Raw genomic sequence first — 13937 nt, 5'->3', positions numbered from 1 at the left:
ACAGCCAGACAGATATTGGATGAGAAGTGTGGTTTGAAGAGGGATCTCCCATACGGCAGCTCAGAAGTGTAGCTTCATTAACTCGCACGGGCTCAGCCTTGAATGAGATAGGACTGGGCTTAGTACAAGGCTGTTGAAAGAAAGGTAGGGAGTCTTCTGCAGAGTGGATTTGGGTTTCTTCAGGATTTCCCTTGTATACCAGGCCAACTACCTGCTGGGATTGGTTAGCCAAAGATGCAGCCAGCTTGAGGCTCTTTGAGGCTCCTTATCATGAATATCAGGTGGAAAATATGAGTTTTAAAGAGACATAGTTTTAATTGAGAACAGACCATTATTTAAATAGGAACATGCAATGAAACTATAAGAGTGTGACTCACCAGCCCATGTGCAACCTTATAACTGGGCATGGCATAGCATAGTGCGTGCTCCTGATCTGGTGTACCCTGTTGACAGCTGCTCCAGCAAACTGCTCCAGCAAACTGCTTGTGACTCAGCCTGCCAATGAGATCATATACCCTGGCTGTGCAAGACTAACCCAGTAATCTAATAATCAATAGTCCATCAATCTTCAGTCCAGCTCTGGATTTATCCCTAGTATCAAGGAGTGTCCATAATCTATACCCCTTATGTCCAGAGGTTTCCACCCCACCTTTTTCAGTGGGTTAGTTGGGGAACCCAGGGCAACGCCCTCCACTGGGTACCAGTCCAGGCAAGAGCTGGCAAGGCAGACCCCTTGCTGCCTCCCTGGGTCACTTCCTACCTCAACCTGTCTTTGACTTTTGCCACTGCCTCTCTCTCTCTCTAAGCCTCTTTCCTAGGCTCAATGCAGACCTTCTTAGCACTTTCTGTCACCCAGCTGGTTCCACTGCAGGACGATTTTCTCCATTCCCCTTGCAGGCCAGTCTCTGACCCTGCAGGCCTCTCTTTCAGTGCAGAGAAACCTAGGTGGAGTTCCTTCTCCACTGTCTTGTACACCCTGTTGCAGACCTATCCTCCTTCAAGGCAGAAGAGACCAGCTCAGTTCCCTGACTTCAGCCAGCCAACCTTCTCTCAAATCTGCTTTCCTTCCCAGTCACCTCCCACCACAGCTGGACTGGGTTCAGCCCTAATAATTTCTCTCTCCAGGCTTGATACCTACTGCAGGGGGGTGGGTGGTGGGTGGTAGGGCTGCCTGAGTTTCTGACCCAGTGTGGGGTTTGTGCATCACAGAAACCAATAGCATATCTTTATTTGTTAAAGAAACTTTAAATTCTATTTATCTTTTTTGGCTGAAGGGAAGAGAGATTATGATGAGTCAACTGGAACTGCAATTAACCATTGTGAGAACCACTATTATGTATGGGTCAAGCCACATCAGTGTTTAGAGATGGGCTGTAAGCTTTGGTGAGAAATTCTTACCCCTTTTTGATGTCTATGGATAGCAGGAGTTGCAAGACATACACAGGTGGGTGTATAGAGTGAGGAGAATGCACAGCAAAACCCCTTCCCCCTCCAGTGCACCTCTTCTCCCTCTATACATTTACACATGTAGGAAGACAGAAGGGGTCTGCTCACACTTCTTGAGCCAGAGTAGAGGATGGCTAGCATTGCCAGTGGTGCTCACCAGAATGAAGGGAATGACAAATAGATTCTAGCCATGCCCCATGCTAGTCCATCAATATTTATGCATCTGTTAGTTCACAGAAATGGATTTAAGAAAAGGGCACACACCACTTTTTAAGACATAGTTACAGCTGAATGTGTTTTCCCAAACCAGTCTTCCTCTCTATGTCTTATGCAGATACACTGTACCCAGTCACTAATGATCAGATGCTACTCCTCCACAGCACAGGTCTCAGTATCCCTCTAGCTCTCAAAGATGGAATTTAGCCCATTATTTGTTGTAGATTTGTGGATTGTTGTGTTTCTCCTCTGACTTGCTGGGAATTGCTTTGAGAAGAAAAGAATGGAAACAGAGTGAAGGCTAGAAAAAAAACACTATGGTTCTACTGGTAGTAGAATTGTTGGTCTGAATAGACAGGAAAACCATGATTATTCCATTACTGCAGATGAGGAGAATTTTTTAGGTGTGTTCAACAGTACAGTGAAATCCTGGCTCCATTCAGTCAACTACAATATAGCACTATAATATTGGTATTCCCAAAGCTCAGAATTTGATTTGGCAAATCACGACCCCTGTAATGTAGGAGAAAGGGGAATGCAGGAGCCGAACCCAAACCCTTGTCTTACATCCACACTGGCTTAGCTGTCAAATCATCACCTGAATGTGTGCAAACTGGTACCTCAGCCATTCTGCAGTGTGGATCTATAAAGCTTCAATAGGGGTAGGGGGTTCATGTAAACCTGCTCACACCTGCTCCACAGGTCTCCATCCACCCTGTCCCTCCACCTCCCATTACAGGAATTCCATGTAGAATTAAATGGCTTCACTACTTTAAAAGTAAATTGTACTTCATGAAACATCTATAAAGCAACTCTCTGCAGTTATTATTTGTATTACATTTGTGCTTAAAGGCCTCAACAGAAATCAAGGCCCCCTTGTGCTATGCAGTCTAAATAAAAGTAAGAGACAGTCCCTGCTCTAATGAGCTCACAAAGCAAATAAAGATGACAGGCAAAGGGGTAGGAAGAAAACAAGCAAAGCAAGGTGAAATGACTTGCCCAAGGTCACAAAGCAGATCACTAGTAGAGTTGGGAATAGAAGCCAGATCACCTAACTCATAATACAGTGCCTTATTCACTGCACCACACTACCTCTCAGTAAATGTACCTTAAAACATTTGTAGTTGTTTCAGCATTTTGAATAATTTATTCCAGAAACAAGGACACAGACTACATTTTTGGTATGTAGAAATGGCACAAATACAAGGCATCTCTCTTTCCCCAAAATTAGGTTACTGAAATATGTTTTGGTTTAAACCCCAGTCTCCTTGCCCGTTACTTGAAAAAGGGGTGTGTATTTAAGACAAATCAATTCAGCTTCAAAAGAATTCTACAGAATGTGTTTCCCTGGTTTAATATGTAAATGACATGGAAATATTATTCTGCGAACTAGATATTTTGTGAAAGTGATTTGTTTCTTCTTCCTGGATGATTTATCACCTAATACGTTTGTATTTGTCATACTATGATTTGTTGCCAAAATAAAAATGACCATTGTGTCATCATCAATAAAGACTAACAGTCACACTAGCTCAGTATTTAGAAAAGATAGGTTTATCAATCAATATTTTGTCCACCAATATATATCCTTTATTCACTACTTTCTCAAAGCAATATTGAAGGTGTCCAGAGTTCTTCCCAAGATTTATTAGTTTACCTTTCAAGGCTGATGCTAGTTTGATTATTTTTGTGTGGATGAGGATTAAACAAACAGATTTGTTCAAATACCTTTACGGGTCCAATCATACCTCTTGAAATATAGACCAGCTATACATTATTTATATGTTAATAGTCAGGGTCATGCTGTCAAGCCATTTCTGAAGGCTTGCTCTCATTCTCCAAGTAAAAAGGGGTGGGGGGGTAGAAATAAGGCCTTAAATAATTCATATGTCATTGAAGAGAAATTGGAAGACTTGTTGGGCAAATATCAAAGCAATCTAAATCTAGTGTGTGTAGAAGACATATGGTGCAATGACATGAGCAGAGTTATTATTTTGGGAACATTTGTGCTTGCACTGCAAAGTTTGATAGACCGTTGACTGTGAAATGAGATGTCTTCCACTTAAAAAGGTTCCCCCCCACACTTCTATTTTTACCTGTAATATTTATCATTCTTATCCATTAGAATGCACACTGTTTGTTAACTATTGCTTGACTTTACTTCCAGCTCTCTTTTCGTAGGTTAAGCAAAATGGATAAATGTCCAAAGAGTTCTATGCATTCACAGTACCATTTGTAAAGCAGAAGAATAAAACCAGTAGAAGTGCAAGTTGTTCTAACAGCAAGGTAGTTAAATAAGAATGTAATCCAGTCACACTTCCCTGTAACTACAATGTAGTTGTATTTTTGATAGCTCTGCAGTAACAATCAGGCTTCAGAAGTTTTTAAAAAGGACTGCTGTGGAACATCAGATAGAGCTGCATTTTGCAAACAGAAATCTTGGAGTATCCTGATAATGGCTCTGGGATCTACCCTGGGTAGCTTTAAAAGGAGCATCACAGCATATAGATTTTAATTTACCTTTTTTAAGGAAACTAAAGCAATTTACATAATATGCATTTACTTCAAGTTGAAAGGTACAGTTATCAAACCTGTGCTGGCATGACCAGAATACATTCCAGACACCCAACTCCTCCCGCAATCTGATAATCTAAGATATTTTGGCTGTGCCTCTTTTTCTAAAAAAACATTGGGGGGCAATTCAGTCTTGTCCACAGGGTTTGGGGGCTTTTCTGTAACCTGTTCACCTTCACTGCAGTTTTCTTGCCCCTGGCAGTTCAAATAGAGTAATACTCACCTGTGTTTCCTCTCCAGCATATCTGAAGGTGTTGAGCACAGGGGCTTTATCCCCATGCCCTACCCATTTAATCACACTTTGGATCAAATTCCCCAAGGAGCCTGGGATAGGAAAGAAGAATGGTTTCCTGTTATAGTCAATGCCTTATTTTGAGCTGAACTAATCCTAAATTCCTCAATATTCAGCTAGAAAGTCTACCTCACAGTGCTAGCAAATGTAACATCTGAAGCCCTTTTCCATTTCAGTTTCAGACTAATTAATTATGGTGTCAGAGGTATCCATTATAGATTTGTGTTACATGCTTCTGCAATTAGATGTATCCCCTTACTTTTCTAGGAGGTGAGGAAAGAGATTAGATTTATCTTAAAGTACAATCTCTTATTTATTTAGAATTGTAAAACAACAGAAGGCATCTATCCTATACTCTAGCTGTTTGAGCGTTGATTAAAGATACAATAAATACATCAAAATAGAAAACCCCCAAAAACATGATAATCATTGAATACCCATGCAGCAAAAATAAGATGACACAGCAAATTTTCAAATATTTACAATAGTATTTGTATAAATGATAAAATAGTAGCTTTTTGCTTTCTGACCCTATCAGAGGTGAGAAGCTGGTACAAGAAAGGCTGATGCATATATAGCTGTTTTACTCCAATTCATTTAAAAATAAATACACTGTATTGAAAATGATTCTGTATCTTCACTATCTTTGAAAATATTGATATTCTGTGGCAGAGATAGCAACATTGGTGACATGAACTTAATGATCTTCAAATGCAACAGTTGATTAAATGCATGCACATGCATCCCTATTATACAGGACATCAATATAGGGGTACCTGGTATAATTAGGCTGCCTAATGCTTTCCATTATAAAAGATTCTTGTGGGGGTTTTTTTGGTTTTTTTTTTTCTTTTTTTTTTTTTTTTTTTTTAAGAGAATCTCTAATGCTTCTATTGTTTTCAGCAGCCCTTTGAAATTTGGCAGTGTAAAGGATAATTCTTAGCTCTTACATAGCCATTTTTGCCCGTAGATCTAAAAGTGCTTTACAAAGGAAGTAAGTTTCATTATACGTTTTACAGATGGGAAAACTGAGGCAAAAAAGAGCTGATGTGACTTGTTTGAGGTCACCCAGCAGGACAGCATCAGAAATAGACTGAGTCATCTGAATCCAGTCTAGTGCTCTCTCCAGTAAGCTATACTGTTCTTCAGAGAAACCAGCATATGCCTTTTCTTTGTCCCATAAAACTCCTTTCAGGTTTGATGGAGATAAACTTCTGCATATCATTTCCTTTCTCCCATTTGTTTTGCTCAGGAAAATTTCAGCAGCACATTAACATTAAAATTCTATGGCCACTCCTATACTGATGCCAAAGTAGCAGCAACTGCAGCAGCCACTGCACTGGGAATGCCTGGGAGCTACTGGAGTAGCTGTAGGTGAGAGAAGGGGGGGGGGCTGTGCTTTTCCAAACCCCATCAAGACCCAGCACCTGGCCTCAGCAGCCCATCCTCACATCTGGGAGAGTTAGTCTGGTGATTTTTTTTTTAAATAGGTTTTGTACAGTATGTTCATGGTTAACATCCAGGCTACTGTATCTTAACATAATAAAAGACCGACAAGATTTCAGAGACTCTTTATTCTTGTCCCTCTATCCCTTATTTATTTTTCAAATTAAATATAGGTTTGATGCTGTGTTCAATTAGCATTTACATTTGTAAAGCTGCATTAAGTCATTCAGGCATATTACTGAGATTATCCTGGGTTTTTTTATTACACTTTTTTCTAAATAGCCTTCAAAAAACAAATTGCCATCAATGGAAAGGCTAAATTACCCCCTACTATAGCAAATGTCTGCTAGTGTTCTAATGGTTTGACTGTTGTCCTGGATATACAGGAACAAACCCATCCCTTGCATGTTGGCTCTAACTAGGCCACAACTTTATTAAAGTAACTCATCTGTGAACTATCCAGAAATATTTGTACAGTGCAGGCCATGGTTCCTTCCTTAATCATCAATTCCACCCGGTGGATCACAGCCATCAGCCCCTAACCCCTCCACAGATGGGTCCAGTCCACTCTTCCCCTTCCCTCCCCTCATATGAGGGGCAAGGAGCTGGGGAAAGGGGATTGTCTCCTCTCTGTATCTACATTAGGTGCCCAAACCCCATTCTTCAGGTTCTTTAGGTGATGCCTTCCCCTAAGTCCACTTCCATCTCCCATTTATTAAAAAACTCAACCCTTATGGAACCCTCAACTCCACATACACTGGACATCTCCTACCTATTAAGCTGCAACAACAGGAACCTTTCCTTCTGACCTATCCCACCAGGTCCTTGAGCTGCTATGGAAAGAAGAAAAAAGCCACCCACCATGCTGGGGAGGAACCATTCCTCTGCAGTGGTATCTTTGTGGTGGCATCTCAGTAGCCAGTGTGAGCTGCTAATTCAAGTGTGAGAGAGGCCCCAGGCCAGAGCAACAGAGCTCGTACACCATTCCCCAAGTTTGCAGAGGTCAATGACTTCCCTGAGCCCTACTGGCCATTCCCTAGCTCATGTAGTGCCTCCTGCACCTTCCCTCTTCCAACACCCAAGGAAGTTTTTGGAAAGCGTAGGGAACAATTTCCTGGTGCAAGTGCTGGAGGAACCAACTAGAGGCAGAGCTGTTCTTGACCTGCTGCTCACAAACCAGGAAGAATTAGTAGGGGAAGCAAAAGTGGATGGGAACCTGGGAGGCAGTAACCATGAAATAGTTGAGTTCAGGATCCTAACACAAGGAAGAAAGGAGAGCAGCAGAATACAGACCCTGGACTTCAGAAAAGCAGACTTTGACTCCCTCAGGGAACTGATGGGCAAGATCCCCTGGGAGAACATCATGAGGGGGAAAGGAATCCAGGAGAGCTGGCTATATTTTAAAGAATCCTTATTGAGGTTACAGGGACAAACCATCCCAATGTGTAGAAAGAATAGTAAATATGGCAGGCGACCAGCTTGGCTTAACAGTGAAATCCTTGCTGATCTTAAAACACAAAAAAGAAGCTTACAAGAAGTGGAAGATTGGACAAACGACCAGGGAAGAGTATAAAAATATTGCTCGGGCATGCAGGAGTGAAATCAGGAAGGCCAAATCACACCTAGAGGTGCAGCTAGCAAGAGATGTTAAGAGTAACAAGAAGGGTTTCTTCAGGTATGTTAGCAATAAGAAGAAAGTCAAGGAAAGTGTGGGCCCCTTACTGAATGAGGGAGGCAACCTAGTGACAGAGGATGTGGAAAAAGCTAATATACTCAATGCTTTTTTTGCCTCTGTCTTCACGAACAAGGTCAGCTCCCAGACTACTGCACTGGGCAGCACAGCATGGGGAGGAGGTGATCAGCCCGCTGTGAAGAAAGAAGTGGTTCGGGACTATTTAGAAAAGCTGGACAAGCACAAGTCCATGGGGCCGGATGCACTACATCCGAGAGAGCTAAAGGAGTTGGCAGATGTGATTGCCAAGCCATTATCTTTGAAAACTCATGGCGATCGAGGGAGGTCCTGGACTCCTGGAAAAAGGCTAATGTAGTGCCCATCTTTAAAAAAGGGAAGAAGGAGGATCCTGGGAACTACAGGCCAGTTAGCCTCACCTCAGTTCATGGAAAAATCATGGAGCAGGTCCTCAAGGAATCAATTCTGAAGCATTTAGAGGAGAGGAAAGTGATCACGAACAGTCAGCATGGATTCACCAAGGGCAAGTCATGCCTGACTAATCTAATTGCCTTCTATGATGAGATAACTGGCTCTGTGGATGGAGGGGAAAGCAGTGGACATGTTGTTCCTTGACTTTAGCAAAGCTTTTGACACTGTCTCCCACAGTATTCTTGCCAGTAAGTTAAAGTATGGCCTGGATGAATGGATGATAAAGGTGGATAGAAAGCTGGCTAGATTGTCGGGCTCAACAGGTAGTGATCAATGGCTCCATGTCTAGTTGGCAGCCAGTATCAAGTGGAGTGCCCCAAGGGTTGGTCCTGGGGCCGGTTTTGTTCAATAGCTTCATTAATGATCTGGAGGATGGTGTGGATTGCACCCTCAGCAACTTTGCAGATGACACTAAACTGGGAGGAGAGCTGGATACGATGGAGGGTAGGGATAGGATACAGAGGGTCCTAGACAAATTAGAGGATTGGTCCAGAAGAAATCTGTTGATGAGGTTCAACAAGGACAAGTGCAGAGTCCTGCACTTAGGATGGAAGAATCCCATGCACCGATACAGACTAGGGACTGAATGGCTAGGCAGCAGTTCTGCAGAAAAGGACCTAGGGGTTACAGTGGACGAGAAGCTGGATAGGAGTCAAGAGTGTGCCCTTGTTGCCAAGAAGGCCAATGGCATTTTGGGCTGTATAAGTAGGGCCATTGCCAGCAGATCGAGGGACGTGATCGTTCCCCTCTATTCGACATTGGTGAGGCCTCATCTGGAGTACTATGTCCAGTTTTGGGCCTCACACTACAAGAAGGATGTGGAAAATTGGAAAACGTCCGGCGGAGGGCAACAAAAATGATTAGGGAACTGGAAAACATGACTTATAGAATCATAGAATATCAGGGTTGGAAGGGACCTCAGGAGATCATCTAGTCCAACCCCCTGCTCAAAGCAGGACCAATCCCCAACTAAATCATCCCAGCCAGGGCTTTGTCAAGCCTGACCTTAAAAACTTCTAAGGAAAGGGATTCTACCACCTCCCTAGGTAACGCATTCCCGTGTTTCACCACCCTCATAGTGAAAAAGTTTTTCCTAATATCAAACCTAAACCTCCCCCACTGCAACTTGAGACCATTACTCCTCGTTCTGTCATCAGCTACCACTGAGAACAGTCTAGATCCATCCTCTTTGGAACCCCTTTCAGGTAGTTGAAAGCAGCTATCAAATCCCCCCTCATTCTTCTCTTCCGTAGACTAAACAATCCCAGTTCCCTCAGCCTATCCTCATAAGTCGTGTTCCAGTCCCCTAATCATTTTTGTTGTCCTCCGCTGGACTCTTTCCAATTTTTCCACATCCTTCTTGTAGTGTGGGGCCCAAAACTGGACACAGTACTCCAGACGAGGCCTCACCAATGTCGAATAGAGGGGAACGATCATGTCCCTCGATCTGCTGGCAATGCCCCTACTTATACAGCCCAAAATGCCATTGGCCTTCTTGGCAACAAGGGCACACTGTTGACTCATATCCAGCTTCTTGTCCACTGTAACCCCTAGGTCCTTTTCTGCAGAACTGCTGCCAAGCCATTCAGTCCCTAGTCTGTAGCGGTGCATGGGCTTCTTCCGTCCTAAGTGCAGTCCTAAGTACCCCATTCTCCCACCAGTCCAGAGTCTCCCACACCTTTGATCTTGCAAGGGGTGCAGTCTGTAAAAATTGTGCCCTTACATCTGCATATATATGTGTGAGTGCATGCATGTGTATGGCAGTGGGGGCAAGTGGGGGCAGGGAAGAGATCAGGAGTTTCTGGGAGTTTTCTGTTTGCCACATAGCAGCTTTTTCATGAAATTCCATGACAATCTCATAAAATAACAAATAAATGTGCCAAGAACCAGTCATAACCTACAACTGCTGAATATGCGTTAGCCTGCTGTAGATATTAGTGGACTTCACAACATTCACTTTAGGGAAATCCTCCTTTTCTTCTTCTGGTAAAGTTCCCTTAGGTGGAGCCAAAGTTTTATCTGACTTAGGATCACAGGTTTTAGCCTTTGATATGTAGTTAATACACATTTTAATTAGCAAATTTATAACAGATTAAGAAAAGATATAAATGATGTAAAATAAGACTTTGTGCATCTCTGCCCTCTACAGAACAGTTTCTGTGTTGCAGATGCCTCACACTGCTAATATCTAACAGAGATCCTCCATTAGCTCAAATAATAGGGCAGAGCTTTTGGAACATGAGAGACCTGAATTATACCTCTGTTGAAAGGGAATTTCACTTTCAGTTAGGAGTCATGTTTAAGCTTATCAAGTTTGTCTATCTTTTGTTTTCATTCATGTGGCAAATTCATTGCCACAGGACTGTTTTTGCTGGGCATTTCTCTTCAATCCCAAAACAACAATCTGTACATCCTCAGGCTCCAAACTCTGAGATATTTTTGCCCCACGCCACCAGATACACAGACAGACATATAAATACTTGGCAAACTTATCTGGTAAGCATGGAAGCAGTGGAACAAATTAAAACAGGAATAATTTCCCTTTCCCCATGACTGCTGTATGTTTGAAACTCTGAGAGGTTTCAGGAATGGCCAGACTAAAGGGACATGGATTGGGAGACAATTATTGTATATAGCATAATCCCCAACAAACCCAGAGCATTTTCACTGGAAATTCATGCAAGAAATAATGCAGACTTTTCATCACTAACTGCCACCTCTTACCTCACCAGGCACTGGTGATCAGTCACAGGAACAGTTCCTGTCTTTCCCATGCTGCTATGGACTTGGGCAAAGGGGCTGCCCCATTTCACAGGTGTTTTGATTTCACTGAGAAATTCTCACAGCTCTTAGGATAGCCCTGTGGTTGGAGTGCTGTGTACTGTGATCCCAGGGCAGGATTTCTTTCAAAGGGTTGGTGCGTGGGGACTCTGCATGATGAGCTGCTCAAAATTACCCTCCACGTTTTATCTCTTCAGGATGGAAGGATACAACCCTAAAAGTCAAAGCAGTACAAAGGAAGGAAGGGAGCTACTGAAAATATATTTTGGGAAATTAGGGAACTGTTAAACACTTCCGATTCATAAACTGCACCACCCTAAAAATAGTCCGAAAGCATTGTGCCTCAGATACCCTGGTAAAATCTAGTTCAGTTTTTACCCCATTACTCCAAAAGGGCAATCCTTTGCTGATGGCTGATGCCATCAGTGAATTGCAATACCTTCTGCACCAACTCAGTTGTGCTGGCTGGCATGTTGGGGGACACCAACCAAGGCTTTACTCACTCCCTGCCCTCTTTTACTCACTATATGCCCAACTGCTCTGGGGAAGGAATAAGTAGGTACCCCAAGTAGGTGTATGAGGGGGATTTTACTCCCCCTTTTAAGCTGCAGAATTCAACTCAGAATCTAGCTCTGAATAAGTCATGCATTAGCCAACCAGAGCTCTTCCTTTGCTTTATTATGTCTCACCTGCATTTCAGATGACTAACATTAGTTTCAAAGAAGACAAAGTTCAGCGAATAATCTTACCCAGTCTGCTGTTGTGAGTATGCATAGATGGTGCAAGTAGTCATTCAGAGCAGTAAAAGATTTCCATCCCAGATGTAAGAAACCTGACAACGCCAAGTAGCAGAGAGTTAATTGATGTCATAGCATGATAGAAATCTATCTATAAATCTGTTGCTCTGAAGAAGTTGTAAAAATCGCTTTAGGATTAAAATTCATACTTACAATTTTGATTCAGAAAGTTAACGGTTAGCTTTAAACCTACAAAAGCGTAGATTGAGGGTTAGAGAAAGGTTAAAATTATATTCTATTTTGGTGTGATAGCTTCTGTGAATTTCAGAGAGTGCTGTCTGTAGTGAAGGTTATAATAGTCATTCATAAATTATGGAGTATTTTAAATTCAAAAGCATACGTATTAAAGATCTAATATCCTTTCTGTTCACTGGCTATAGCAATAATGATTTTGTTGTGTCAGCATTTCATGGATTTATTTTGCTTTTTAATGAGGAACATGTCAGTTTCTGTACTACATGAATATCTAAAGAACCAAGAAGAAAAAAAACTAGCCCTACAGTCCAATCCCACAGCCCTCACATGAGCAATGTAACTGAAGTGAATGAGACATCTTTTGGAAGTAAGGAATACTCATATAAATAAGGGTTGTAGGACTGAGTCCTGTGTTTGGTTGCTTGCCATGCTGTCACAAGGAAGATGTAGATTCTGGAACAATTTTTACTGTCAGATCCTATGAGGATCATAGAAGAGCAATGGTTTACAATCTTAGGCTGGGGGAATAGATTGCAGATTGTGTCTCCAATATCCTCTGGTGGCTCGCTAAAGAGTGGTATTGTGGTACTGGAAGAAATTACCAGCCTTCTCAGCCATAAGGTGAAAGCTGTGATGTACTTGTTAATGAATGCAGAAAGCAAAAAACTGAATCTAATGCAGGAAATGGAGAGATGAATAAATAGTCAAGGGTCCCAACTGGAGACATATTGCACTTTAGCATATGCTTTTGACAAGTGAACTGAGCAAGCGAGCCTAAAATGCATATTCAGCTCTCTGGAGTCTTCCACTCTTCTCTAAAAAAAGAGGAAGCAGAAGAGCTATTGAAATAAGCGATTTTATTTTGCCTGGAGCTCACGTGTCCTATTCAGTTAAAATAATTAGTTTAAGTATTTTTGAGTAAGCTGTTTATTTCATATCAGTTGATGGAAACAGATGGCTAGTTCAGAGGTAAGTCTGAGTGATACTAAATTAGCCCAGTGACTCCATTACATCATCATATAATGTAATCTTTTCATTCTTCTCCATATGTATCTTACAAAGGGCTGGGCAAATGATGGATTTTTTTTTGGTCAAACCATATGTTCCCTTTGATTTTGACCATTAAACTTTTCTGAATTTTTAAATGTTAAACTAAGGAAATTTTGAAACAAAAATTCATTTCAAACTAAAAAATTGCAATGTTTCCTTTAAAAACTGTTAAAAAAAAATTTCAATTTTTCAGAATTTTTTTTGGATGGGGGATAAATGAACATTCAGCAAAACTGACATGAATTTGCCACAGTCCCAAAGCAGTTTCTCAAAAGCCACTTATCTTCCTGCTTTCAGGCTGGCACATGTTGCCTAGGAACAGGAACCCCTTCTGTTCTGTAGCCAGGAGGAGTGGGAGCATGAGTCTCTCCTCCCGGAGCCAGGGCCTGAGAATAGTCAGCCTTGCCCAATGTCAGAACCTGAGAGAGTTGAAACTGCTTTTTCTATAAATTCTTACGTCACTCTTATGCCATCCAACACACATTTAAATAAGGAAATAAACTTTAACCATCTTTGAAATAATTTTCTACAAACAGCAAGATTATTAACTAGCAAATGCTAAAACCATCTTTTCAAAAGATGCAATAAGTATATTTCATACCAAATACATGCCTTTGTGTGGCATGTTGGGTATGTCCATCCCTAAGTACCCAGTCACACACACACAGCTGCCCAATTTGCATGTGCGTGGTTTGTGTGTTTGCAATAGATGCATAGGTATATTTTCCAGACATACCTGATGTGTCCTCAGTAGTAAACTTGACCCTTCTTGTGCATATGGTCTTTTTAAAATACACCAGCCACCTACACTTGGATGTGAATTAGAAGTTATTTTCTTATATTTATGCTAAACGTGAGATTTTTTTCCCCCAAGTAAAAAGGGAGTTTTTTGGATCCTCTACTCCTTAGAAAAGGAATTAAAAAAAAAACCCTATTATGTTGGATGAAAAAAAGCTATTTTGACTCCAGAATGCCCTTT

Source organism: Eretmochelys imbricata, chromosome 4, assembly GCF_965152235.1.
Source record: "Eretmochelys imbricata isolate rEreImb1 chromosome 4, rEreImb1.hap1, whole genome shotgun sequence".
NCBI classification, from domain to species: Eukaryota; Metazoa; Chordata; order Testudines; family Cheloniidae; genus Eretmochelys; species Eretmochelys imbricata.
Note: the sequence above shows the minus strand (reverse complement) of the source record.